The sequence below is a fragment of the Toxorhynchites rutilus genome, chromosome 3, assembly GCF_029784135.1.
Source record: "Toxorhynchites rutilus septentrionalis strain SRP chromosome 3, ASM2978413v1, whole genome shotgun sequence".
NCBI lineage: Eukaryota > Metazoa > Arthropoda > Insecta > Diptera > Culicidae > Toxorhynchites > Toxorhynchites rutilus.
The window spans coordinates 236,484,821-236,510,465 of record NC_073746.1 but is presented as its reverse complement, the minus strand read 5'-3'; the positions used below and the strand labels follow the sequence as shown (position 1 = coordinate 236,510,465).

At 37.3% G+C, this 25,645-nt stretch overlaps 1 protein-coding gene across 1 annotated transcript in view; it reads right to left on the bottom strand.

Annotated features, from left to right (window-relative positions):
* The window catches only part of LOC129775690 (uncharacterized), a 177,348-nt gene that overhangs the window by 134,989 nt on the left and 16,714 nt on the right, over positions 1–25,645 (bottom strand). Inside the window, 1 exon segment of the mRNA XM_055780705.1 lies at positions 3,087–3,126. The gene's annotated coding sequence lies outside the window, so the exon portion shown is untranslated.

Genomic DNA, 25,645 nt, shown 5'->3' with positions numbered 1-25,645 from the left:
TGATAAACTAAAAAAAACTCTATTTTTGTGACGTGACAACGCTTCAAAATGTCTGTTTTTCAAATGCTTGTTTCTCATAAATTACAGAATGAAACGTAGGTCTACCCACAGATCTTCAAACAAGCATTCAAGCATCCATTCAATGGTATATAGACATTGAAGTTTGGTTAAGCATGTGCAGAGATATCTCAAGAAACATAAAAATAGTGAAAACCTAAAATATTTCAATTATAATTATGTAGTAATCTCTCAAAATTTGGTACATAAAAATCAAATTTGTTACAAACAATTCATGATTTAGTGCTTATTCAAATAACGTTTTCAATTTTCTCCTAAAACTAAATTTGAAATTTGGTTCTCTGGTGCATAACCTCATGGAATGGGTCTTGTGTAGTATGGTCACCATACTACCAAAATAGCATTCAGCGAATTGAATCAATTCAACGAAAACTTGTCCGATTCGCCTTGCGCAATTTGCCGTGGAATGATCCGCTCAATCTTCCCAGCTATGAGGACCGTTGTAGACTGATTGGGCTGGACTTATTACGTTCCCGAAAAGATGTTGCCAAGGCCATATTTACGTCAGATTTGATTTCATCAAACATTGATTGTCCTGAACATTTCAACATTAGCCGACGTTATTTGCGTATCAATAATTTCTTGTTCCTCCCATCATCACGCACTAATTACGGTTATAGTGAACCCGTTTCTAGTATGTGTCGTGTGTTTAACCGATGTAGTTCCTGTTTCGATTGTCATCTTTCTCATTCGTCCTAAAGCTCTGTACTCTGTAGTCCTGACATAGATTTTGTTTACAAATAAGTTAATTTTAAGAAGTTTTTGTAGATTAGCAGTAAGGTTCCATCATTAGGGCACTCGTGTAAAGCCCGTTGACGTTTTGAGAAAATGTGAATGTAAATGTAAAAAGACTATTAGGAAGGTCCCGAATCGATTGGTGCGAAAATCGCGTGGATCCAACAAAAAATAAAGTAGTAAGTGCTCAAAATTGGACGTTTCACGTGACGCTATCGATTTTTTTTATCAATTTGTACCCAAAATATGTCTCGAAAGATTTAATTCTACCTCAAAAAGTGTATGAATAGCGTGTATGATGAACACTACACATTGAGAGGCGAATGAATTCTCAGAGTTTAAAGCCTCTATAATTCAACAACGAACGAACACTACACGTGCCTTCAATCTTATATTGAGTGGTCGCATAGTGTTCGAAACGCTTCTTGAAAATTCCAGTGCTTAATAGACACGATGCACGGACGAAATCTCAACTTTATATCATCATCTATGTAAAATAATTGCTAGATGTTTGCTGACGTACTGGTTTACATACATAAGATTAGGTTAGGTGTATTTTCCTATACACACTACAAGGCCACCAAGGGCAGGTACAACAGTTTACGTTTTTCTCCTTATTCCAACATAATTCGATTTACCATGGTATGATATTTTAACACAACAAAACAAATCATTTCATAATTTTGGCAAACGCCATGCTGAGCAAACACGAATAAAGCGTATAACGATGACCTACATTGGTGAATGAAAAACAAAACATAAATAAATAACCCATCATTTCCGATGATCGCCACAGAAACACATATAATTAATGTACTCTGCTCGGTGCGACAAGTGGTGACATTGAAATTTGATTACGTTAATAAAACGCCGCTGGAAAATGAAAGATAAACACCCGACTTTCCATCGCGTAAACACGAACACTCCCATTCTGCCGCCAATTAGAGTCACTGTTTTGGCCTGAATGACGTAAATGGCGAATCGTTGTGAGCGCAGGAAGCGTCTTCAGACGGATAGAGTGCATAGTGACGACCGATTCTGCATCGAGCTGCAGCTGAGTGCGTGGGAGGGGTGAGCAGCTCAACTGTTGCTTGCGGCTCCTAAATCGCGACTTGACGACCGGCAATAATGCAATTTGCACTGTCACAGCTTCTCTCCTGGTTCGGACGGATGAAGGTTGAACGTGTTTGCTCACACTGGCAGTTTACTGATAAGTGATGTTGTGGTGAGTGGTTTAACCTATCATTGAGAGATGCTCTCATTCGAATGTTTGTCTTATTATTAGCACTATTCCGTCAACCACACAATCAAACTTAGCTCTGTTTACCGCATTGAGAAGTATGAGCTACGGTGACGGTCAGGAACCGATTGATGGCTGGAAAACAATCACCTAAGCTTCTGGAATATCAAGGACTGAACCGATAATTAATTTATTTTCTGCTTTTTCGCTCACGTGGCGTAAGGAGGACTGTTGTTACTGAGATAAAGTTCGCAACAGGTTGTTCCGGAGGGCGCTTTGGAAACCGCATGAACTTAGTATCACTGGTCGATTTGTGATCACGTATTGGTTGAGAGGCTGGGTAAAACGACCGGAAATAATACGTCACAGAAGTTTCCTTTCTTCCGTCCGGGCGAATCGATATTTATTACGATAATGAACACATTTTCGCTTCGTTTCGTACGCTGACGCTGACAATCGATCCGTGAAAATAGCCGGCACTATTTTCTGCTCTGCACTGTTTTTGCTGGCAGAGACATTTTTGGTTTCGAAGATTCCTTCTCTCGTGGAAAGACGATGGGGAATTGGAATTCTCCAGCGCACTCTATATATAAACCATGAAGACATTCCATCAGAGAATAGAGACATATTTCCCCGAATACACATCGAGCGAAATCAAATTCGGTAAATGGTTCACGGCTTCAGCGGTATTTCATTTCTGGATGCTGGATGCTGAATGAAGAATGCATTAGATCATGCGTTAGAGCGTGAAAAAATGTGTATATTGGTGGTAAACAAGATCCCACGGAGGACCTCTGTTTATACGCTTTCAAACATGAAAACATACTTGAACTTTATAGGAATAGAAATGAGTTTACGTTCGACTTACTCTCCCATATGCGCGGGAAGTAGCGATTTGGGAGCTCGTTGATCGCCGGACTCTATTACCAAGCACGGTATCGTCAAAGCGTAGTCCCAATCGGGTGTTTCGATTGGGACTACGCTTGGGCAGAGTAAGTCGAACGTTTCGTTTCGTTTCGTTTCGAAAACTTACTTGAATTCTGCTCGGCCGCAACGTCTACTGATTTACTAAACTAAAAAGAAAAGAAAATATATATTAAAAAATATACCTTTCCGTTCTTACCACAATGAAATTTTTGGTTCGTCTTTTTCTCAAGTATTTGGGAGTTCACCTCATGCATAGATGAAGGACCCTGAGGTAAAAATAATTAGTACCAAGGGGCTATTCATAACTTACACCGTCTAGCGACAAACAACCGCAGATACTTCTTAACACGTTGAGCCCCGTGTCGGTCCCTAGGGGCCGACATTGAGCTTTACGTTAGTTAAACGTTAATCACTCGAACTGACAGTTACTAAATAAGGAAATAAAAGCGAACATGTTTGTTTTCAGATATTTTACGAAATGTGACTACTTTCTCGTCGAATTTCTCACTATTTCTGACTGACTTTTTATACAATAAATATTTTTAGGAGTGACGACCGTCACTGATGCTGTGTAAATACTCTTGATGCGGAATGAATGGGAAGCATAGCAAGAACAATCCGGGCTCAACGTGTTAAATGACCCAATAGAATGACGAAAAATTATGATCGAACAAGAAAACAAATAATCCAACCATTGAAAATAGTGATACTATAATTTTATATATTATCCATTCGGGATTTCAAATTGGACCAAATTATTCATCATCGATTTCATCTCATGGCTTTCGTGGCACAGTGCTGAATTCCCAACCATCACATTCCAAGTGATGACATGACGCCACACTCGAATCAAAAACACCACCCCGTCACATCCAAACAAGGCTAGCGGTCAATCTACTAACGACACCGAGAATCGATTGTATGTGCCGAAAGATTGAAATTTGTCTCTAGGCTAGACCATACCATTCCAAAGGCACCAGCATCACCTGGCACGCGAGGACGCAACATTGAACTTGTGATGGCAAGCACTAAATGGTGGTGGCGTGGTTAAATAAAGCTATTTTGGGTTCCAGTCTGTTTTGTTTTCGAGTCTCATATTTTAACAGCCGTATGCTATTACCATTATTACCTAATGAAGAATGAAAGCGATATTTATCGGCCAACAAGAATGAGTGACGCTAAACGCACAAAACAGTTCAAACGACTGTCATGGAAAAGTAAATAAAAACATCTGGATGGCGAGACGAAGATCTCGAGAAATTACGTTGTTTCCAAACTTCGTTGCCGTTCATAGAAAGACGCGATTATACTGTTCCTGTTTTTCAGTATAAAATTGCACTTTTTTGCTTGTTTTTTTTCTACAAATGTTTCACGGTGGACGAGTAATTTTTATATAAGATCAACTGTTGGAATGACGGGAAAGAACTAATTCGAGTAAAGGCATGCGTCATGTGATATGGAAGTAACCTTGGTCATTTTTTGAGATGATTCAGATGATCAGTCAATTTGAGATCAGATGATTGAATTAACAGTAAAAAAACAAGGCAAAAAGTATATCCATTTTATACAGCTTGACATCGCCGTGGCATTGATTGGTAAAGAAAAGTTGAGTAACTTGCATTTTTTTGAAATTTTCCCCTCTAATCAAATAACCTTATTTCAGTCTCATCGGACCAAATCCTCTAGTTACAGTCACACAAATCTCATTATCCAATTAATTTGATCTTGAACCCACTATAGCCGTTTTTTTAAAAATATATTTTTCTTGTTCAAAAAGTCAATTCCGCACTGTTTGAGCTGATAAATGAATGGAAAACTTACGCTCTATTTGTTCTTAAATTTTAGAAATCGATAAATCTCGATTTTGATTGGCCTTTGAACGTTTGCCCTGTCAATCCAAGATATTTTTTTAATGGACATTCTGATCACGTTGCTGATATAAAAAACAACTCTTTTCAAACCGGAAAACTGAAGTCGGAAGTCGATTCGACGATAAAAAGAGTGGTCAAAGACTAGTCAAATATTCTGTAGTTGTAGTTCTTCTAATTCTGTAGTTGTAGTTCTTCAAACGTTTGATCAGCTAAAACGATGAAATTTATGAACGTCTGTCGATATATTCCAATGGATTAATTTTTTGTTATTTTTGATTGAGTTAAACGACGACTGAGAAGTATCGTAAAAGATAAAAAATAGATTTATTGACACAGTTTAAAGTTAACAAGAAAGGATCATTAAACACTAATACAAGACGAGTTATTCTCATTTGGATTTGGATCAATTTCACGGAACTCTTATGATTTTAACGAAACGATTTTTTTGCAATCTTTTGGTTTCCTTCTCTGTGTTTTCCCGATTTGTTTCTAGTTTCGCCTGGGGGAGATTTCACTTCTTCTTGATTCATTTGACACAAAAGCTTCTTTCTTCGGACATTCTTTGTCTTCTAGATAAAGAGAATGGAATATTTCAAACTCGTTGAATCAACTAGCTCAACATTTTTATTGATAACCTTGTCGCATAGCACAACCGTTTCTTCACGCATGTTTTCATAAAAACATTCGGTGTTAATGGGACATCCCTCAAAAAGGTTGGGGTTTCCACACGAGAGACTAGAGACCATTTTTACTATGGTGAAGAGTTCCGTAAACTAATTATTTCCAAAAATGCTTCAGCCGTTCATTTTTCTGATCATAGAGAGCAAATTTGTTGCTTTCGTTGCTAGCAATATTGTTTCAGTGTAAGTCTACTAAAGCTCTACTGATACGACAAAAAATCGTTAATAGAGTCAAAAACTTATCGAATCGTTTTCCAGCCATTTGTTGATAGGAATCCATGACGGAAGGATGTAGAGAAGACACGGGTCTCGTCGCAGGATACACAAACGCACCATAAGCTTTAAAACCAGTGCTTGGCATCCCAGAATGTATGCACCGTATGATATAAGATCCAAAGGTATCCAAATTCAAGACTTTTTCTTCTCTATTTTAAAAGTCCAGTTACAACTCGCGGAAAATGGACAATTCAATTTGGTGCCGTTCATGGGCATCAGAAGAAGTTTATTTAAAGATTCATTTCCCAGGCCTTCTTTAAAAGCTACAAGTTCATCTGATACTTGAGGACGTCCTATGAATTTTGACGTCATGCAACGATATACCACCTTCTTCTATTATTCATCTCAAAATCTTATATTCAGATTTCGAAACCAACGATAGTGTTTCATTGAGCGCAGATTTAGTATACGGGGCAAGCTACGCCCTAGTTGGACTTTCATAGCTTCCTGGCTGTCATGAGACATTATTCCGCCTTTTTAAGCAGTGCAGAGTGATTTGTGACACATAACTGTTTCCAGACAATACTATCTCTAGATCTCCACAGGAGCTTTGATAATATGGGTTTCAAGCATGGATTTATCGATAGTTTTCGAAGGAAGAAAGGAAGAAAATTGGTTGAAGTGTAACTGAAGATGCTGATTGTATAAGTGAATGAGAGTCAAACTTGTCAAATACAGTTGCTTTGGTATCATTAACTTTCTAATTACTGCAATAATCAAAATTCAAATCCGCGGAATTGCATTTTTTCAGATTGTGGACAAAACTCCCTGATATTCCCTGACACTTTTTGAATTCCTTGATATTCCCTGATTTTCCAGTTTTTGTCAGGTAGTCGACATCCTGAATTATTCCGTGCTTTTTGTGCCGGAATTGACATTACGCCATTACGAAACATAGGGCTATGAAGTAGAATGCCGGATAAGAAATACATTTTTTTTAACATAACTTGCATTTTACATGCATTGCATTGAATCGTCTTGTCGGTTAAATCTTCCGAATCACCTTCATTTCTTTCATTTTCAATAGCAAAGACAGGTAGCATGCATGGCAATTGAGAGTTTTAATAGGCGAATATAACGCATTCTTTTCTTTTTCCAATTTCATTTGCGGGAAGCAGGTTGTTAGAATCAATGGAGCGGGAATGATCTTGGAAGATGGCTACACGCTCAGCCATTCCATGCCAATCCGATATACTGGTTCACAGATTTTCAGATATTTTTTTATTTTTTCTTGAAAGCTGAGGTTTTTTTACATAGCATATCCGAAAATCAGAGAGGCGTTAGTTTATTGTTCTTTAGTATTGATTTTTCAAAGTTTGAAATTTGAAAAAAGTGATTTTCGAGAAAAAAGGGACAATTTTTTTAGACCACCATAAAATGGAAATGGGCACCCTAATAAAAAAAAAGTAGAGAAGAAAGGATCTAATATTTTGTGATAAAGAACAAAACTAACGCTTTCCACGGAAATCTGGAACTACTATATCGGTTTGGCATGGAATGGCTGCTCTATTATCCCCAAAGTTATAATGATTGCTTGGTTTGAAAGGCTCATGTTGCTTGAACCCTTTTTCTTCAGTTTGTGCCTTACAATTAGTTTCCTATTTTGGCTACAGATCCGGAGTATTGACCGGGTCCTTAGGAACTACCTCAACTTTCGCTGTACTATTATTTGGTAGAATTACACTCAAATTCTTCTGTCCAGATTTTCAGTTTTGGTGGAACACTAATCCAAAGCAAAACCAAATCACATCTCGAAAAAACTTCAGTGTATTCGAAGGTGATCTGGGCCCTGGAAACATGGAATCTCAAAACTTCGAAAACCGTGGTAATCTGAAAACTTCCAGAACTAGTGGAACCAAACTTGTGGTACAGCGAAGAACCTCCGAAAACCATGAAGCCAACACTGATCGCATTATGTGAAGAAATACCGACATTAACAACCAAGGTGAGTGTCTTTTTGAATTTCGGAAAAGAACAACATAGACATTGGTAACATAATAATGAACCAACGTTCACAAACGCTATCAGATACGCAGTCCGGAAACTACTGAACTGATCGACATAAAAGTTGGTATGTACAAGTTTTTGGGGCGGGGAAGGTTTTTATGATAGTCTGAGCCCCCTCCCCCTTCTCTAAGGGGGGGGGGGGGGCTGCCATACAAATGAAACACAAATTTCTGCATTACTCGAGAATTAATCAAGCAAATGAAATGAAATTTGGCATGTGGAGGTTTTACGGTGCAATAAATGTCGTGGTAAGATATTCCTCCCCCTCTCTTAGGGGGGACTGCCATACAAATGAAACACAAATTTCTGAATTACTCGAGAATTAATCAAGTAACAAAAACCAAATTAGGTATATGGAGGTTTTGGGGCGCAATAAATGTTTTCACGGTGGTTAGACACTCCTCCCCCCTCTCTAAGGGGGGCTCCCATACACTAAAACACTAAAACTCGAGAACTAATCAAGCAAACGAATCCAAATTTGGCATGTGGAGGTTTTAGGATGCAATACATGTTTCTATGATGGTTAGATACTCCTCCCCTGCTCTTAGGGAAGAAGAGGGTCTGTCTTCTATTTTATCATATTTTCTGTATCAAACATTTATTCCATGTAACGGAGAAACATGTTATTTGCAAGTGGTTGAAATATCTTGAACGGGAATTGTATCTGAAAATAATCTGATATTATTTTTTCGTAAAAGGTAAATTCAACGGGGTCGATTAGAAAATCAATCAATGAACAGTTCTGCGATTGGACTCATGAATTTGCGCTTAGTAAGAAAACATGAATGTTTGAAAGTATTGATAACAAAAAACAAATTTTGGGCGGGACGAAGTTTGCCGGGTCAGCTAGTTTAAGATAAAATTCATTACTGTCACGTTTCGGAACACGCGTCATTGTTTGATCATAGACGCATTGTATTTAAATCGAATGGTGGCTTGAGAGTACAGAGAGAATATCAAGATTCCAAAAAATTCCAATTGGGAACGGTATTCCCATGAACTCGAGACAAACATTCTCAATACAAGAATTAGGTCGATTCAGAAGCTTGAATCTACTTCAAAAGACTCAAACGAAACGATAGTCTCTGTCTACAATAGTAATTGCCCACTAAGAAGAGTTTCTTCGACACGGAATGTTCCTTGGTGGAGTAAAAGGCGGTTACGCAAAACAACGCGGACAGGCTATGAGAAGAAGACATTTTGATGACTGTATAGTCGAATGGATCCATGACATATGCTCACAAATAGACAAATAGACAAATCACCTCGGAGCTGGGCGGGTCGTCGATACTTGTGATTGAAACAAAAGGTTGCCCACAAGGAGGAGTTCTATCATCTCTTCTTTGGTCACTAGTGGTTGATGTCCCTCTGAGTAGATTAAAGGCAAAAGATTTCGAAGTCGTAGGCTTTGCTGAAGATCCAGTCATAATGGTTCGTGGAAACTTTGAGGACATAGTATAGAATAGGCTGCAGGTGTCCTTAAGCCAGTATTCTAGTCTAGAAATTTGAAAAAAATTAAAAAAATTATCCTTCATATTTTTGTAGTTTTGGCATTCAAGAAAATACCCTAGAAAGGACTTATCGAAAATCCTATTGTTTAGAGTTAGAGCTATTTTAGTGAAGCGGTATCTAACCTGCTACGTCCATAACAATGAACTTCAAACGCGTTTTTCTCGAAACTAGTTTTTTTCAAACTGGCGTACACAATATCTCAATTTCTACCGAACCGTTCCGTGTCGAATATATATGGATACAATCTGCAGGCATCTCTCTACATGAACGCATGAACCTCGAGAAAATAATATTTTTTAATGTTGACTATTTAAAAAAAAAAAATCGAGAAAAGTAAGAAAAAACTTTTTGAACCGCATTTTGTTCTTCAAACGGCCGCCGTTTTGTCAAAAAAGATGTTTTTAACTTGTCCGAGGTTCATGCGGCAGCGGCATTTTTACTGATCCAGAATCTGTTCGATTTTTTTTGTTTCAGATTACCAGAAGGGCTGGAATCGTGTACGCCATGGCACAACTTTTTTTTAAACCCGCTCACTTCATCAGCTCTTAACTGTTCTAGTTATGAATATTTTTTCTCCGTTCCATTTTTGTTTAATTGTTAAAAGATAGATGAACAAATGATGATATAATGAATAATGAAAATATTTTTTGTTTTATTTATACGGAAAAAACTCGAAAAAACGTCTGAAATTCGTGTCTCTAGATTAGAATACCCACTTAAACCTTACGCAATGTAGAAGACAGACAAAAGGTCTGAGCGTAAATCCCTCAAAAACAACAAAACAACAGATGCTAAAATAACCTGGTACGCACACTTATATTCATTTATTAGTAAGGCCAATAAAATCCTATGGGCATGTTCTGAAATGATAGACCTAACATGGGGCCTCAAACCAAGAATGGTTATAAGCAGTGCCACAAATTATCAGAATTTTATCACGAATGAAGGAATTAGATTTTTCCCAGTATCGGATGAATTCTCTTCTGTTGAAACTCAACACCATATCTGTCATAATGAGTATAACACAAGAGTCAAGATGCGTGAACTTTGTCTGGTATATTGATCGAAAACAGCATGAACGAATTTCGAAAAGCCTGCATTGAGGCACTTTCATTACTGTCAATAATTTCAGGTGATTATCACGAACGTTAAGTTGATCTTCATCGCTTGTAGTGAATTTTTATTGAAAACGTGTCACCCATTTCACATATAAATGGCGGTGTATGCCATTTCCGGGCAATCGTGAGTAGATTCATAAAACGTAGCAAGTTATTCTATGCATTCCATTGCCGAAGTCGTCAAGAACAAGAATTTTGTGCGAAGAATTGCCATCATTACCATTAATCGATTTCACTCTCAATTGGTGACGCTGAATTTTATGCTTTGATTTTCACTAACACGCAATGATCTTCATTTTCGACCTTACGAATACCATGACGAAAAGGAAGTTGCAAATGAAAAATGAACTTCTTGGCAAGCTGATGTTGATGTTCATTCCACTGGGGTTCATTGATAGTGTTGTTTCATATTTATCGACTTTCGCTTGAGCAGTAGGTTATCAATACAAGGAAGGCAGAAATTCGCCGAATTTGAATGTCGTGAATGTGAATATTTTCAGCACTGGTTATAAGCGTTGGACCATCCTCAGAGATGAAAAGTGATTGAATGGAACCTACGACAAAAGGGGGTCTTCGTAGCCACTTGGTTACGCGTTCGCTTACTAAGCGATCGATCGTGAGTTCAAACTCAGGGCCCTCAATTGACCATCTTTGTGTTGTTATAGAATAATTACGTCCACGCAACCATCATCAGCTATGGAGATCGATCCACGGTGGAACAAAGATCGATTCATCCATACAACTGCTCTGCTCTGCAAGAAACATCAGGCTGCTGTTCTATAAATAACCCAACAATGATCAATATCAACTGTCTCCGCTGTCCGGTCTGCTGAACAATGGAAGAACAGATAGAATACCCTTACGCCGAAATGGCTACTAGAGTGTAATTTACCATAATGTAATGGAACAGAAAACCTAATGCCTAAATGGCTACTACTTCTACTGTGTAACTTACAATTTATAGAAACATTAACATATGTACATGTACACGATAAAAACCCGGCTCTGTTACAGATAAAATGCTAATGAGCCTGATAAATAAATAAATGGGATAAAAAAAACCTACGACAAATTATGACATTTCATACAGTGTAATCGAACATTTTCGTTCAGTACAGGATAGGGATCGCATAAAAAAATCGCATATAAAAAATCGTGCAAAATTTCACCAGTGGCTTTAAAAAATCGTGTTCGGTACACATTTTGAAAAAAACTTTTTTTGTGCGGTAGATAGGGACCGCATAACTTCGTCAAATATGCTTCTTTTCGTATACCGCACAACAAAAATCGCACAAAAAAAAATTCGCACAAGAACAGGAAACCGCACAAAAAAAAAATTCGCACAAAAACAGGTTTTACTGTATGTGATGAAGGCGGTCCCAGTGTTCGCAATGGTTCAATCATGTTCTATGCTGATTGGTTAAAATGGGTATCAGAAAAAAAAGTTGTAGTGTATGGTCCTAGAACAAAAAAAAATTGTAGCTATGGGGAACTGGCCAATAGTTTTTCAGGCAGAAATAGCTGCAAAAATAGAATGTATTAATGTCTGTCTCAAGAGAATATATAGACATGCTAACATCTGCATCTTCTTAGACAGTCAAGAGACACTTAAAGCTCCAAAAGCATCAAAAATTGTCTGGACAACCAAGTCAGATAAGTTTGCGATACAGAGGGAAATAAACAAACAGATGAATTTGCCAGATGTGGCTCAATCTCACCCTTTACTGATCCAGAACCATTCTGTGGAATTTCTGATTGTGTTTTGAAAAGTGATCTGAAGAAACCGAGAAATGATGGCCATTTGGTTAGCTGAACAACTTAATCAGTTTAAAAAAATATCACGCCGAGTTTCAAGGTTACTCTATAAGTGCTGAGTATTTACAAGAAAGACCTCAGCACATTTACCGGACTTATAACAGGACACAGGACCTAATTGGCACCTATTTCGCTATAACTTTCAGTCCACTTCTTCATAAATAAGCAGTAGATAACCTTGAAGCGTATTAGAAAAAATTGGGCATACCACAATAGTTCATAACAATGAGGGCGCAATGGTTCATACAAAAGAAAAAAACAAAAGAAAAAAACATTTACCTATTTTTAATGAAGTTGTTTATGTTGTTCGAACTCTTTCTCTTCATTAATTCGTTTACAATTGATCAATGTTCCTAAATTTGATTTAGTTCCGGAGTATTGACAGGGTCCTTGGGAACTACTGTAAAACAATTCTCGCTGTACCATTATTTGGTGGAATTTGAGTAGTGGCAGCTTGCCAAATGCGACCGGAAAAGACAATTCACCTCATACAGCTCCAGAAAATGCACTAATCTCTTCTGTTGGCACTCATCCTGACAACATTCTTTTTGCATTTTTCTGGTAAAGCGAGGTATGAAATTGTTGCTCAGGAATTTGATCTAAAACTGCCGACTAGTACGTTCCGTCATCCATAATCACGCAATCATACTTTGTAAACGATGGTCAGACTTTCCCCGAACCGTTTCAGAACGTCACACACCATGCATTTCGGAAATTTCAAACGTTTTGCTAACTCTCGAACGAATGGACCAGGATTTTCGTTTCGAGCGTGCAGGATCGAATCGCGACGCGCCTCTCTGTGAAGCGCTCTGGTGAAGCCATAATGTAAACAAATGAACAAATGAATTGATAATTAATGCTTACTGTGCATCTGCACACTCTTAGCTTGATTCAACGAATATTTGAAAAAAAAAAATTCAAAAAATCCTCACTGGCGTTTTGATTTGGTTCAAATTTTTTCAGCGTCAGCCTTTGTTGTATTATTTTCTAGTATTCATATGTATGCCAGCACTATCCCATCCTTTTCATGATAACCAATTTCAAAAGGTGCATCTATCTCAGTCAGGACTTAATTTCCTTCGACCACCGTCCACCATAGTTAATGTGCAATTGAAACTGCAAACCGATGCAGGTCACGCATCACACGAGGGCGGTGTTACTATTGCTAGACGCCACTGTGCTGTTGCAAAACTCATTGAAGCGCTAATTTATTCATTATTTTTTGCTGCGCCGCGCAAGTATAGAGTAGATATAAATTAGCAACTTGCTAACTGAATGACACATGTGCAGCGGGTCAAATAATATGGGACAGTTGCGAACGAGATAGGGTATCGCCCACATCAAATAATGTGTAGCGCAGTGAGTAACATCAGCCACAGCATCATTATTCCTGCTAAATCAGTTGTTGTACATCACATCCCGGGAAAAAGATAGCCAAACCAATTTGTACTACTTGTCCCGTAGAGATGAAGTTGTGTATTATATTTTCTGCTGAAACGAAGTTCATCGGAAATATTTTCCATGGCTTTTTGCTGCTGGTGACATTAATTGACATGATCATGACGAAAAACCTGAAACTGGTTAATTCCATTATTTTTGTTCGTTTTTTTGCGTGCCATTAAAAAGGCAAATAAATTTATTATGATTAACGCGTAGCCATAAATCAACACATGAAACGTTATTCGTTCGTTCCCCGTTGTGGATCATGACCTGGTGTTTTCGAAACAAGGTTTAGGAACATTCGCTGTTTTATCGCAATGCTAATTTGAGAATTTTCTCTCACCAGAAAAAAAACTGATATTCAAAACAACGATCTGTACGAATGCGAATCATCAGCAGGCGTGATCAAATATGAAAAAAAGAAATCAATAATTCTGCAAAATGTTTGAATAATTGGTGTAAAGGCGTCAAAATCAACTATTTGGCGGGTTCTCAATCATAGCGAGAATATTAGATTTGCAAAACGCGTTAATAAGTGAGTGTCATAAGAATGGAATAAGAATTAAGTTTCCATAAAACCCTGAGACGAATTTATTGATAGATGGGATAAAAAAAGGGATCAAATGACAAAATCTTTTCAGCACATTTCGATCTCATTTGTGTGGTGAAAATATATCGACGCAAAAAAAACTTGTATCCCTTTTCAACCTGTGCATAGGATATGAAGGGATACACATTCGAGTACTAGGTCAAGCAACAATGTATTGTGGAAAAATTACAGGTGTGTATACCGTCACATTTGAACGCACTACGGTCTGGTCACATTTGATACGTGAAGGTACCACTCCCACTATTGACCGAGGTACAATATCAAAACCGAGGTCGTGCCGCTATCGCTATCAACTAAATAATAAAACAGAAGCACAATTTCCCATGGCTCGTATACTTTTAGTTTTATTACTAAGAGACTAGGCGAAATGATTGTATATTATTTTACTGTCGTCACTACTTTGACAAATAAAATATAGTATAATACTCGTATTAGATTAATCGCAAGCAGGTATCGATTTTTCCAACCGGCAGAAGTGAGTTCGGGTTTCATCCAACGTTCGACTTTTGTGCAAATATGATATACGACGTTAAAAGTCAAGTAACTGACTCGGATATGACATTATTCGCTATTATTAATAATGGGCGAGAGTTTTAAGCCCATTGAAGTTTTAAAATAGTTTCACCTCACCTGCTCAGTTGAATGAAAATTAAAATGCATTCGTCGCGAATTAAACAACAAATTTGTTGGGATGAGAATGTTTTTTATTAGAGAGTAATTTCATAATTTCAGAACGAACATCGAAAAAAACATGCAGTTTAGCAAATCAGACAATCATTCATTAGTATTCTCGCGGTGTTTCTTGTTACATAATCATCTTGGCTTTTCACCTACAGCATGTCAGATTTGCGCGTTAAGCATATTTCCCCCGGGGCGTTGATTTTGTAAGCGTCGCATCTAAACAATGTGATTCCCAATACTATTTAATGCATTCTTCAAGAAGCACCATCTATTTGAAAGGTGTTCCTTTCGAAACGAATTTAGATTTGATGTTGATGTCCCATATTCTTAATGACTTTAGATGATTTTATGGCAGATCATTCACTGTTTTGAACTGGCGTCCGTTGGAATAAACTCTCGTAGCTCAACTTCCTCAAAGATTTTTGATCCGGTTGCAATCAATGCATCAATTTTGGTTTGTCGTGAAACGTTGATAGAAGTGCTGTCTTGCTGAAGGCAACCAGTCGATCTAAATGATACTTTGAGTGGTGAACCAAAACGTCTTTACCAAGTTCGCAATTGTTAGCGGAATTCGAATTTAACTTTATCCAAAAGATAATTCATAGCTTTCCATATTGGATATTTTTTTACAGAAATGGAGACTGTATATCAGTGATAACGTGGTGAATATTGTCTCAAAGCCGCATGATCTTAGAGACCAATTCAGGGCTTCTATTACGCGGAGTTCTCCAAACATGTCTTCCAATGAATCAATTGTATCATATACGGTGTGGAATTAACGGAACGTAATTGTGGTATAAACAGTCGGTAATCATGAACTCGCTGCGGTCACTAATAATTGTTACGTTATGGTCTGCATCATTTTGTAGAAAAACGGTCCAAAGATTCTGCAAGCCCATAAAGCGCACCAAAAAGTGACTTTTTTCAGGACGCGACGGTATTTCGACACTGGTACGAGGGTTTCCTTCTTTCAAAACGCGGCTTATTCACACCGAAAATGAGCTTCATAGCTGAACAGAACTTTTTATATTCGACACTGGTACGAGGATTTCCTTCTTTCAAAACGCGGCTTATTCACACCGAAAATGAGCTTCATCGCTGAACAGAACTTTCTTATTAATTATATATGAAATTCGACGATGAATTTCTCGAGCTCGATTCGTTTTCATAAAAAAACTATTTGAAGGCGTTTTTCAGGTGTCAGTTCATTTATAATAAAAATGACAAATCTAACTAAATACATCAACACAAAATATGATGGAGAGAACCCAATTGACCCGAGCATTAGAGCTCAAACGTACTTAACATGTTCAAAGATCTCACGAAGTTATCTTCGTGGTGACAACGCTCGACCACATGTCGCCAAATTTAGAAATGCTTCAATGAGATTCAATAGGATTTTGACGAGCTTCAATCGGGTTCTACCTAATCCGGAACAAACGCTAACAGGAGTTTCGGCTCAATAATAGTTGGTGGGACATGAGAAAGATATAGATAATAAAAAAAAAGTAATAAATAAATTAAAAAAAAGTAATAAATAAATAAAAAAAGTAACAAAAAAACTTTTTAAGTTAAACGTTTTAATGTATTAAAAGCTAGAAAATAATTAGGCATTCATTTATCTGGGGCAATTATGAGACTAAAATAAAATCGTGAGACATATGATGAAACAACTAACTGTGGATAATGGAAATCCGGCTATTTTGATACAGCGACCATCTTGGATTTGAATTTTCCATAAATAGCTGTAATCTACTGGTCAATCCCCATCACTTGATACCCATTTTGATGGGGTTTGTTTTGAGAGAATATGTAATCTGCTATTTTGTGGTGGCGGCCATTTTGGATTTGCATTTTTTTATTAATAACTGTGTTCTACTAGGCAATCCCTTTCATTTGATACCCATGTTGATGGGGTTTGGGAAAAACCCACATTGATGGGGTTTTGAGAAAATATGTAATCCGACATCTTGTAACGGTCGCTGCGTATTTCATTATTCTAAAAATCCAAGAATAATGAAAAACGCAGTTTTATAATGACAGCAGAGATAAAGGTGTGTTCCAAATTTCAGATCAATCGGTCAACAGGAAGGGGTTCAAATATCTATTAATGTGGTAAAGCGCTACAGACAAACATGTTTCAAACATACAAACATACAAATTACAGGGCAAGCTAAATAAAACCGATTAAAAAAGACTAACTTATAGTCAATGTGCTTTGGTGGTTTATAGCAATCGTGCGTTCTTTCAGTGTTTCGAGATGCGTTCATATCGCCCCAAGAGTTTATAGAGTCTATAAAATATTTGCTCATTGTTCCACCCGTTTTCTCCACATCTGAGATTTTGCGAGGATGAGTTGTGAGATAATGTAGAACTAAAATTTAAAAAATGTAGAATTCAACAACCAACTACAGCACAAAGCCAGCATAAAAATTATGATCCAGCAGCACTAACGCCAGCAATAAAGGGTCTTTTAGGGACCAACAAACTATTCATAATGAATCAATTTTTCATGTCAAACTAAAGGGTGTGTCACATCAAATTGCATCACGGAAAAAACGCTGTAGAAATTCGCCCAGTAGACCGATGCTTTTGAAAATTTTAGACAGTAAAATAAAAACTATTAAACAACTTTTGGCATTTTCTTTTTATTCTTACTTCGAGCCCAAGCCCGTATGCTCGCACCTTCCTCTTTACCCCGTCCATAAGGTTCTGTACAACGTCAGGTTGTAGTTTTTTTTGAACAGAAATCCATTTTCTCTTGAAATCCGCCTCCGATTTGACAACTTTTGGGTTCTTCCGGAGGGCCTGCTTCATAATCACCCAATATTTCTCTATTGGGCCAAGCTCCGGCGCGTTGGGCGGGTTCATTTCCTTTGGCACGAAGGTGACCTGATTATAAGCGAAACGTTGACCGTCGATATTTCGCAACTACGTTATGGTTTTATGGTATGGGGGCGAAATTTTCCTGCATCACTTGAATACTGGCGGCAGAAAATGGCTTATTACGATAATTTTAAAGACCAAAAATTGATGATTCTACCTAACGATGTTTCAACATCGAAGGTACGGCCTAATTTTTTCATAAAGAAGACAAGTGTTGTTTTATGTCCAATATAAAACCAATGCAAGAGGAATGTTTATTCAGATGACCGGGCCCGAGACAAAAATATTTCCATTGTCATCCAATTCGAGCATAGATACATACATTGTTGAAACATATATTCGTCTGGAATTCGGGAAAGGACAAAGTGGAATGTATAATTTAGCTCAAGCTAAACCGGGAAAAATGGAGGAACATTTCTCTACACGTCCTACGGTTCTATGCTACGATATACGGTTAGATTCCCGCATGTTGGGATATGAACCTTCCTGGTAAAAGCATTTTTATCAATTCGTTTCAACATTTCTTCAAGTAGCTGATTTTAGATTATTTTTTGATATCTTTCTCATGAGTACGCTGGAAGTGGGATGGTGAGTGCAGTGGCGAGGAACGGTGCAACTATGACCATTGAGCTGCTTTCTAACATAATAGATTTTAATTATTTCAGTAACCAATATGAATGGTATCCAATTATCCGCTTCAATGAAACTTGACGAGATGTTCAATAATGGATTGTGACAGTCTCATGTTGGAATCATTGATTTATTTGCAGTATGATATGAATATATAGACATCAGAGTTTCCTGAATCGCGATTGTTAAAAAGTGCAGATTAATAAATCAGTTGTTTCTCTCCCAATCGCTCGCATCAACACAAAAATGGTAACACAATGTTATTATCTATTATCTGTGTATCTATCAATATCAAAATATCAAATAACAATTCCTGAGGCTATCACCAACTTGACACTGTGACACTGTGTATAAACTGTTCAATGGCCACCTGTCGCTTCATTATATTTTGATAGTAAGTCCACTCCGTCGTGGACACATCAACGCCACACGCACTCAGTTATTCACCATATGTGATTTATCTGATGTGAACCAAAATTAGCTACTCGGCAGCGGATTTAAATTATTTATGTACCTGAATTGATACATTCATTCGTTTTGTGTCATAATATTTATCGCTATCTTTAATACACAAAATCAAACGTGTTCGTTCCGCGTTTTTCGCTGTTATTTAATCAGATACGTATCATTATTAATTGAGTATGTTGGTCATGTATGTTGGTCACGAACGGATAGCAAAAGGAGTGATTTAGAGCACAGAGTTAGTGTACGAAGTATTCTTGCATCAGATTGTTTTCTGTATAGTTTTGATGGAATTCACCAACTCATCGTAGGAATTTTCACATCATTTCGTTAAGTTCTGATACTTTTCGCAGGTGCCTTTTTATGTGTGATTTATTTATTTATTTCTTTGGAGCGAGGGAAAAGCATTACGGCTTATTTATATTCAAATTTTAAATTTCCAGAATTACAGATTCTAGAAATTCCAGATTCAAGATTTCAAGTTCCATTTCTCATTTTATATTTTCAATTTTCAATTTTAAACTTTCAATTTCCAGTTTTCAATTTTCAATTTTTAATTTTCTATCTTCTATCTTCTATCTTCTATCTTCTATCTTCTATCTTCTATCTTCTATCTTCTATCTTCTATCTTCTATCTTCTATCTTCTATCTTCTATCTTCTATCTTCTATCTTCTATCTTCTATCTTCTATCTTCTATCTTCTATCTTCTATCTTCTATCTTCTATCTTCTATCTTCTATCTTCTATCTTCTATCTTCTATCTTCTATCTTCTATCTTCTATCTTCTATCTTCTATCTTCTATCTTCTATCTTCTATCTTCTATCTTCTATCTTCTATCTTCTATCTTCTATCTTCTATCTTCTATCTTCTATCTTCTATCTTCTATCTTCTATCTTCTATCTTCTATCTTCTATCTTCTATCTTCTATCTTCTATCTCCTATCTTCTATCTTCTATCTTCTATCTTCTATCTTCTATCTTCTATCTTCTATCTTCTATCTTCTATCTTCTATCTTCTATCTTCTATCTTCTATCTTCTATCTTCTATCTTCTATCTTCTATCTTCTATCTTCTATCTTCTATCTTATATCTTCTATCTTCTATCTTCTATCTTCTATCTTCTATCTTCTATCTTCTATCTTCTATCTTCTATCTTCTATCTTCTATCTTCTATCTTCTATCTTCTATCTTCTATCTTCTATCTTCTATCTTCTATCTTCTATCTTCTATCTTCTATCTTCTATCTTCTATCTTCTATCTTCTATCTTCTATCTTCTATCTTCTATCTTCTATCTTCTATCTTCTATCTTCTATCTTCTATCTTCTATCTTCTATCTTCTATCTTCTATCTTCTATCTTCTATCTTCTATCTTCTATCTTCTATCTTCTATCTTCTATCTTCTATCTTCTATCTTCTATCTTCTATCTTCTATCTTCTATCTTCTATCTTCTATCTTCTATCTTCTATCTTCTATCTTCTATCTTCTATCTTCTATCTTCTATCTTCTATCTTCTATCTTCTATCTTCTATCTTCTATCTTCTATCTTCTATTATCTATCTTCTATCTTCTATCTTCTATCTTCTATCTTCTATCTTCTATCTTCTATCTTCTATCTTCTATCTTCTATCTTCTATCTTCTATCTTCTATCTTCTATCTTCTATCTTCTATCTTCTATCTTCTATCTTCTATCTTCTATCTTCTATCTTCTATCTTCTATCTTCTATCTTCTATCTTCTATCTTCTATCTTCTATCTTCTATCTTCTATCCTTTATCTTATATTTTTTATTTTCTATTTCTGACTTCTATTTTTTATTTTATATTTCTGACTTCTATTTTTTATTTTCTATTTCTGACTTCTATTTTTTATTTTCTATTTCTGACTTCTATTTTTTATTTTCTATTTCTGACTTCTATTTTCTGTTTTCTATTTTGTATTTTTTATTCCTGATTTCTTTTCCTACCTTCCATTTCCTGCTTCATTTTGCAATTGATTTTTTTTCATAATTCCTATTTTGTTTTTCCTATGTTGTGAATGACACAACAATTCGATATTCGGATGCCTGCATCCCTTGATTCCCACTGCTGCTATCACGAAACAAGAAAAATGTAAAAGCATAGGATGCATTGGATTGTATTGAGTATACTCCATCACATCTTGAGTAGATTCAAATTAGATCGAACCCGTTTCCAATTGATGTTACAAAACATTTCCATGAAATGGCAGCATAACTTTTCATCACTGATAACAGCTATACTCAGGTATGTTATGGGTGATTCCATCATGCTTTCAACCGTATCAAAATTATTCTCTTTCCCCCAGCATCCGCATTCCCCCGAGGTTATAAAATATACAAAAGTCCTCTGAATAAATATATCTATATAGTCACATTTACACGCTGCCTCCGACATTGCTCATTCTACATCAGATAGCCGGTATTCCGTACGTGGGAATGAGCGAGACATATCATGGAATTCCAACTGTCAGCAACCTGTCAAATCGTTGGAAATGTGGCAAAAGAAAAATATACCTATATGTTTCAGTATCTGCATCCGTGATGATCTAAATTTCTCTTCGGACACACGATATCTGCCCGCACAAGATGACCAGGTGAGGTTCCGCTCCATCGGTCACATATTCCATCCACATCGTGCACGGTTACCGTTTGAATCCTCTGCCACTTCTTTCACGGCAAACTAGTTAGAATAATTCGATCCGAATCAAAGCGACCGCACGCTATTGCCAACCATCATCCACGGTTGAATCGGGGAACGGGGCTGATACAGGTTAGGCTCGGATGGGACGCTAAAATTAGAATAATGACAACATCGCCAATATATTTTGGAGAAGAAAATGGTCCTGTTTTGTCAGCCAATATTTTCATCGGTATATTGATTAGATATGCCGGATCCGATATAATTGCATGAGAATTTTTGAAAGCATGTTTCAAACAAGGCCCAGGGATAATGTTCTTTTGAAGAAACATGATTCTTTTTCACTAATCGTGTATTGAGCGAATAAAACCGCACAATTTGGTGAAATGGTTAATATATTTTCCAGTCTATGGCAAATGATGTGGCTGATGAAAAATTTGTCTCAAAAAAAATGTTAACATCGACTATCCCAGTCTTTTTTTCAGTTGAGACGAGGGTTTCTTAACGTGCACCTTATCAACGAGAATGCGAAGAAAAACAGATTAAGTGGAAACCTGATGAAGGGAACTGAAAAGTAAATTGATCGAGATAAATAGATTAATTTTGCAGAGGCCTTTTTTCCTGAAAAAAAAGCGGGTTGCAACTCAATACATAATATTATAGTCAAAGGCTTTCTTTCTCCGTAACGCTCGATTCGAAGAAAATAAACTAATTAGCTGAGCAGTAATCCAACACGGTTTATATCCATCCATCAGCCATTATTTTGTTATCCCACCCCATTCACCAGTTGTCCCGCCGGTTAATGATAACGATCAGCAAATGCGTGGATTACAAACGGAATATATTCAATTGTAAATTGTACCAGCAGAACGCCAATTCCGCTTGGAAGCGGAAAAACCTGACGGTGTTATTTTATGGCGGGCCCTCAATCAACAAGTGGGCTGTTCAATTGGAATGCACAAACGTTGATGCCCAGTTACAGAACATGTGGGATCAGTTTCCGCCTCGATGAAAAATTCTTGTAACAACGACTACATAGTCGATAACAATTCAATTAAAATTCGCTACCAGAAGAGCAGCAATTCTTCGGTGTTTGCTCTTCGGAATTGAATAAACTATTGTCAATGTTCATACGGAATCAAATTACTGTTCGACGGAATGATTTCAATGGATGACTGATGTGTCATAACGTAGAACAACTTCTCGGCAACGGGATAAATGAAATTTCATCATTCAAGCTTGTTTTCAGTCACTTTTTTTTATTAATTCGTTTATTTTTACAGGCTCAGTTACAAAAGTTTTAAGGAGCCGAATTCTTAACTCTATATAAACAATTTCCTAATTCTATGGTTAGTAAGGTAGAAAACCGATTACTCGCGGTTGACTCAAGTTGAGAAGGGTGACATTTTTTCAGGACAAGGATGAGATATAAGGAAATTATAAAAATGTTGATGATCATTTTTTACATTTCAACTTATTCTACTGTTTCTAGCTAGAGGACCAAATACTGGCAAAGGAAGAAAAGGAGGGTATAAGGATATAGGGACAATCACACACGAATATCGATAGCTTCAAGGAAAACATATATTTGGGACATGTAATCAAGGTCTAACCGAACCAATTCATCTCTCACCGGCACATTGGACTGCCTTCCTCTAGTCCGAAGAGAGTTTTCTAAATTCCAAACAACGTGCTCGATGTCGTGGTAACCTTGGCCACAAGCACAGATATTGCCATCGGCAAGATTAAAACGAAAGAGTAGCGCGTCTAACGAACAGTGATTGGACATGAGTCGAGAGAAGGTGCGAATAAAGTCCCGACTCAAGTCCAGACTTTTGAACCATGGTTTGAGCCTAACCTTAGGGATAATCGAGTGAAGCCACCGACCCAATTCATCTTCGTTCCACTTACGTTGCCAGTTAAAGATGGTATTTTTACGGACTAAAGAATAGAATTCATTGAAGGGGATTTGACGCTGATAAATATCGCCTACAATTGCAATATGAGTCAGCCCTTTCATTACCCGGAATTGAGCAATGTGAAGGGACCCAGACAAAGCTAATGACATAACAGCGTCTGGATAAAGCACTCAAAATTTTTCGTATTCTCTCAAGAAAGTACGGCGAGTGATTTTCCGACCTCACTGAACGGATAACTCCGACAGAGCTAAGATTATCCGTTACAATGTTATAGTGTTCAACAGGTCGTGAGGCGACGCTGTTCAGCGCCCAGTGAATTGCTGCCAATTCAGCAATATTTACTGAGCAAGGATACTGGAGACTGTGTGAGGTGCTAAAAATACGTTGAACATTCCACATCCTGTGGACTTATTCATAGAGGACCCATCAGTAAAGTACAATTGATATCTCCATACTTTGCATCGAAGGTCGTTGATAATCTGATATTCCATGAATATCCTGCTTCATGGACAGATCAAAATGCACAGAGTAATTGATGTAGTCAGAAAAACAAACACGGTTGGGAGTATACGAAGAAGAAACAACCTGCATGAAGATGAATTCATGATATGAATTCATGAATCCAGAGTGAAAATTTAGCTCGATCAGTTGCTCAAAATTTCCAATCACCAAAGGGTTCATAACTTTACACCGGATGAGGAACCTAAGAGATAAAAAATTGAAGCGATCTTTAAGTGGGAGTACGCCTGCCAAAACCTTGAGACTCATGGTATGCGTTGAGGGCATACATCCCAACGCAATACGGAGACAAAAATACTGAATTCGCTCGAGATTAATGAGGTGTGTTTTGACAGCGGAAAAACAGAATTGTCATACTCCATCACTGAGAGAATAGTTGTTCGATACAACATTATGAGATCTTCGGGATGGGCTTCGCACCAGGTGCCGGTAATTTTACGGTGAAAGTTTATTCTTTGTTGACATTTTTACTCAGATACCTAATATGGACCCCAAGTATGATATAGCATGAATGGTATAGCATGAGTGACCGGTTTACCCAAAAGTTGAAGCTTTGGTTTTGCTGGTCTATGCTTCATAGAAAAAAAACACCATTTCCACGGAGCAATTCGATCCCTAGCCTAATGGCCCAGGTTGAAAAATTGTTCAAAGTATCTTGTAGGGGTTCTTGCAGGTCGGATTCGTTTGATCCTACGACAGACACCACTCCATCATCTGCAAGTTGTCTTAGGCTGCAATTTTGTGTAAGGCAATTGTCGATGTCACTTACATAGAATTTGTACCAAAGGGGGCTTAAACATGAGCCCTGGGGGAGGCCCATATAGGAGACCCGACTTACTACCGAATCTCCGTGAGAAAAGTTCAAATGTTTCTCACAAAGAAAGTTATATAACATATTATTCAGTAGAGGCGGCAGACACCAAGAGTGTAATTTGTCTGACAAAAACCTTATTGAATCGAAGGCCCTCTTTATGTCCTTTGTCCCTACGGAACCCATATTGTATCTGAGAGTAGGCCATTCGTTTCAACCCATCGATCAAGGCGAAACAAGATCATTTTCTCCAACAATTTCCGTTTACAAGACAGCATTGCTATTGGGCGGTACGAATTGTCTCCAATCATCTGGGAAAAAAGATGCAGCAACTGTGGTGGAAACCATACGACAAACTATAGGGGGTGCCCTGTATACACAACCTTGAAGAAAAAACCGAAAGAATCTCGACAAAAAGCTGCAACTAGCAAGCCAGTGAACGATCAGCCAATTCTGCAACCAGTGGTAAAATCAGCCACACTACCGAAACCCCAACCTCCTGGTTTCACGCCTTCACTTAGCACTTCGTATAGGGATGCTCTACTCTCCCAACCACCAACACCAATAATTCCTCCCGCGGACCAACTACAAGTATTTATGGGTTCAATTATGCAACTCATGACATCAATGCAAACAATGATGCAAGAAATGTTGCGCAGCCAGCAACTTCTTATCCAAAAACTGCAATGTTCAAAATATTTGTTTTTGAAAATCTGCTATTAGAATGCAAACGGGATTCATAACCATTTGAATGAAATTAAACTATTCGTGG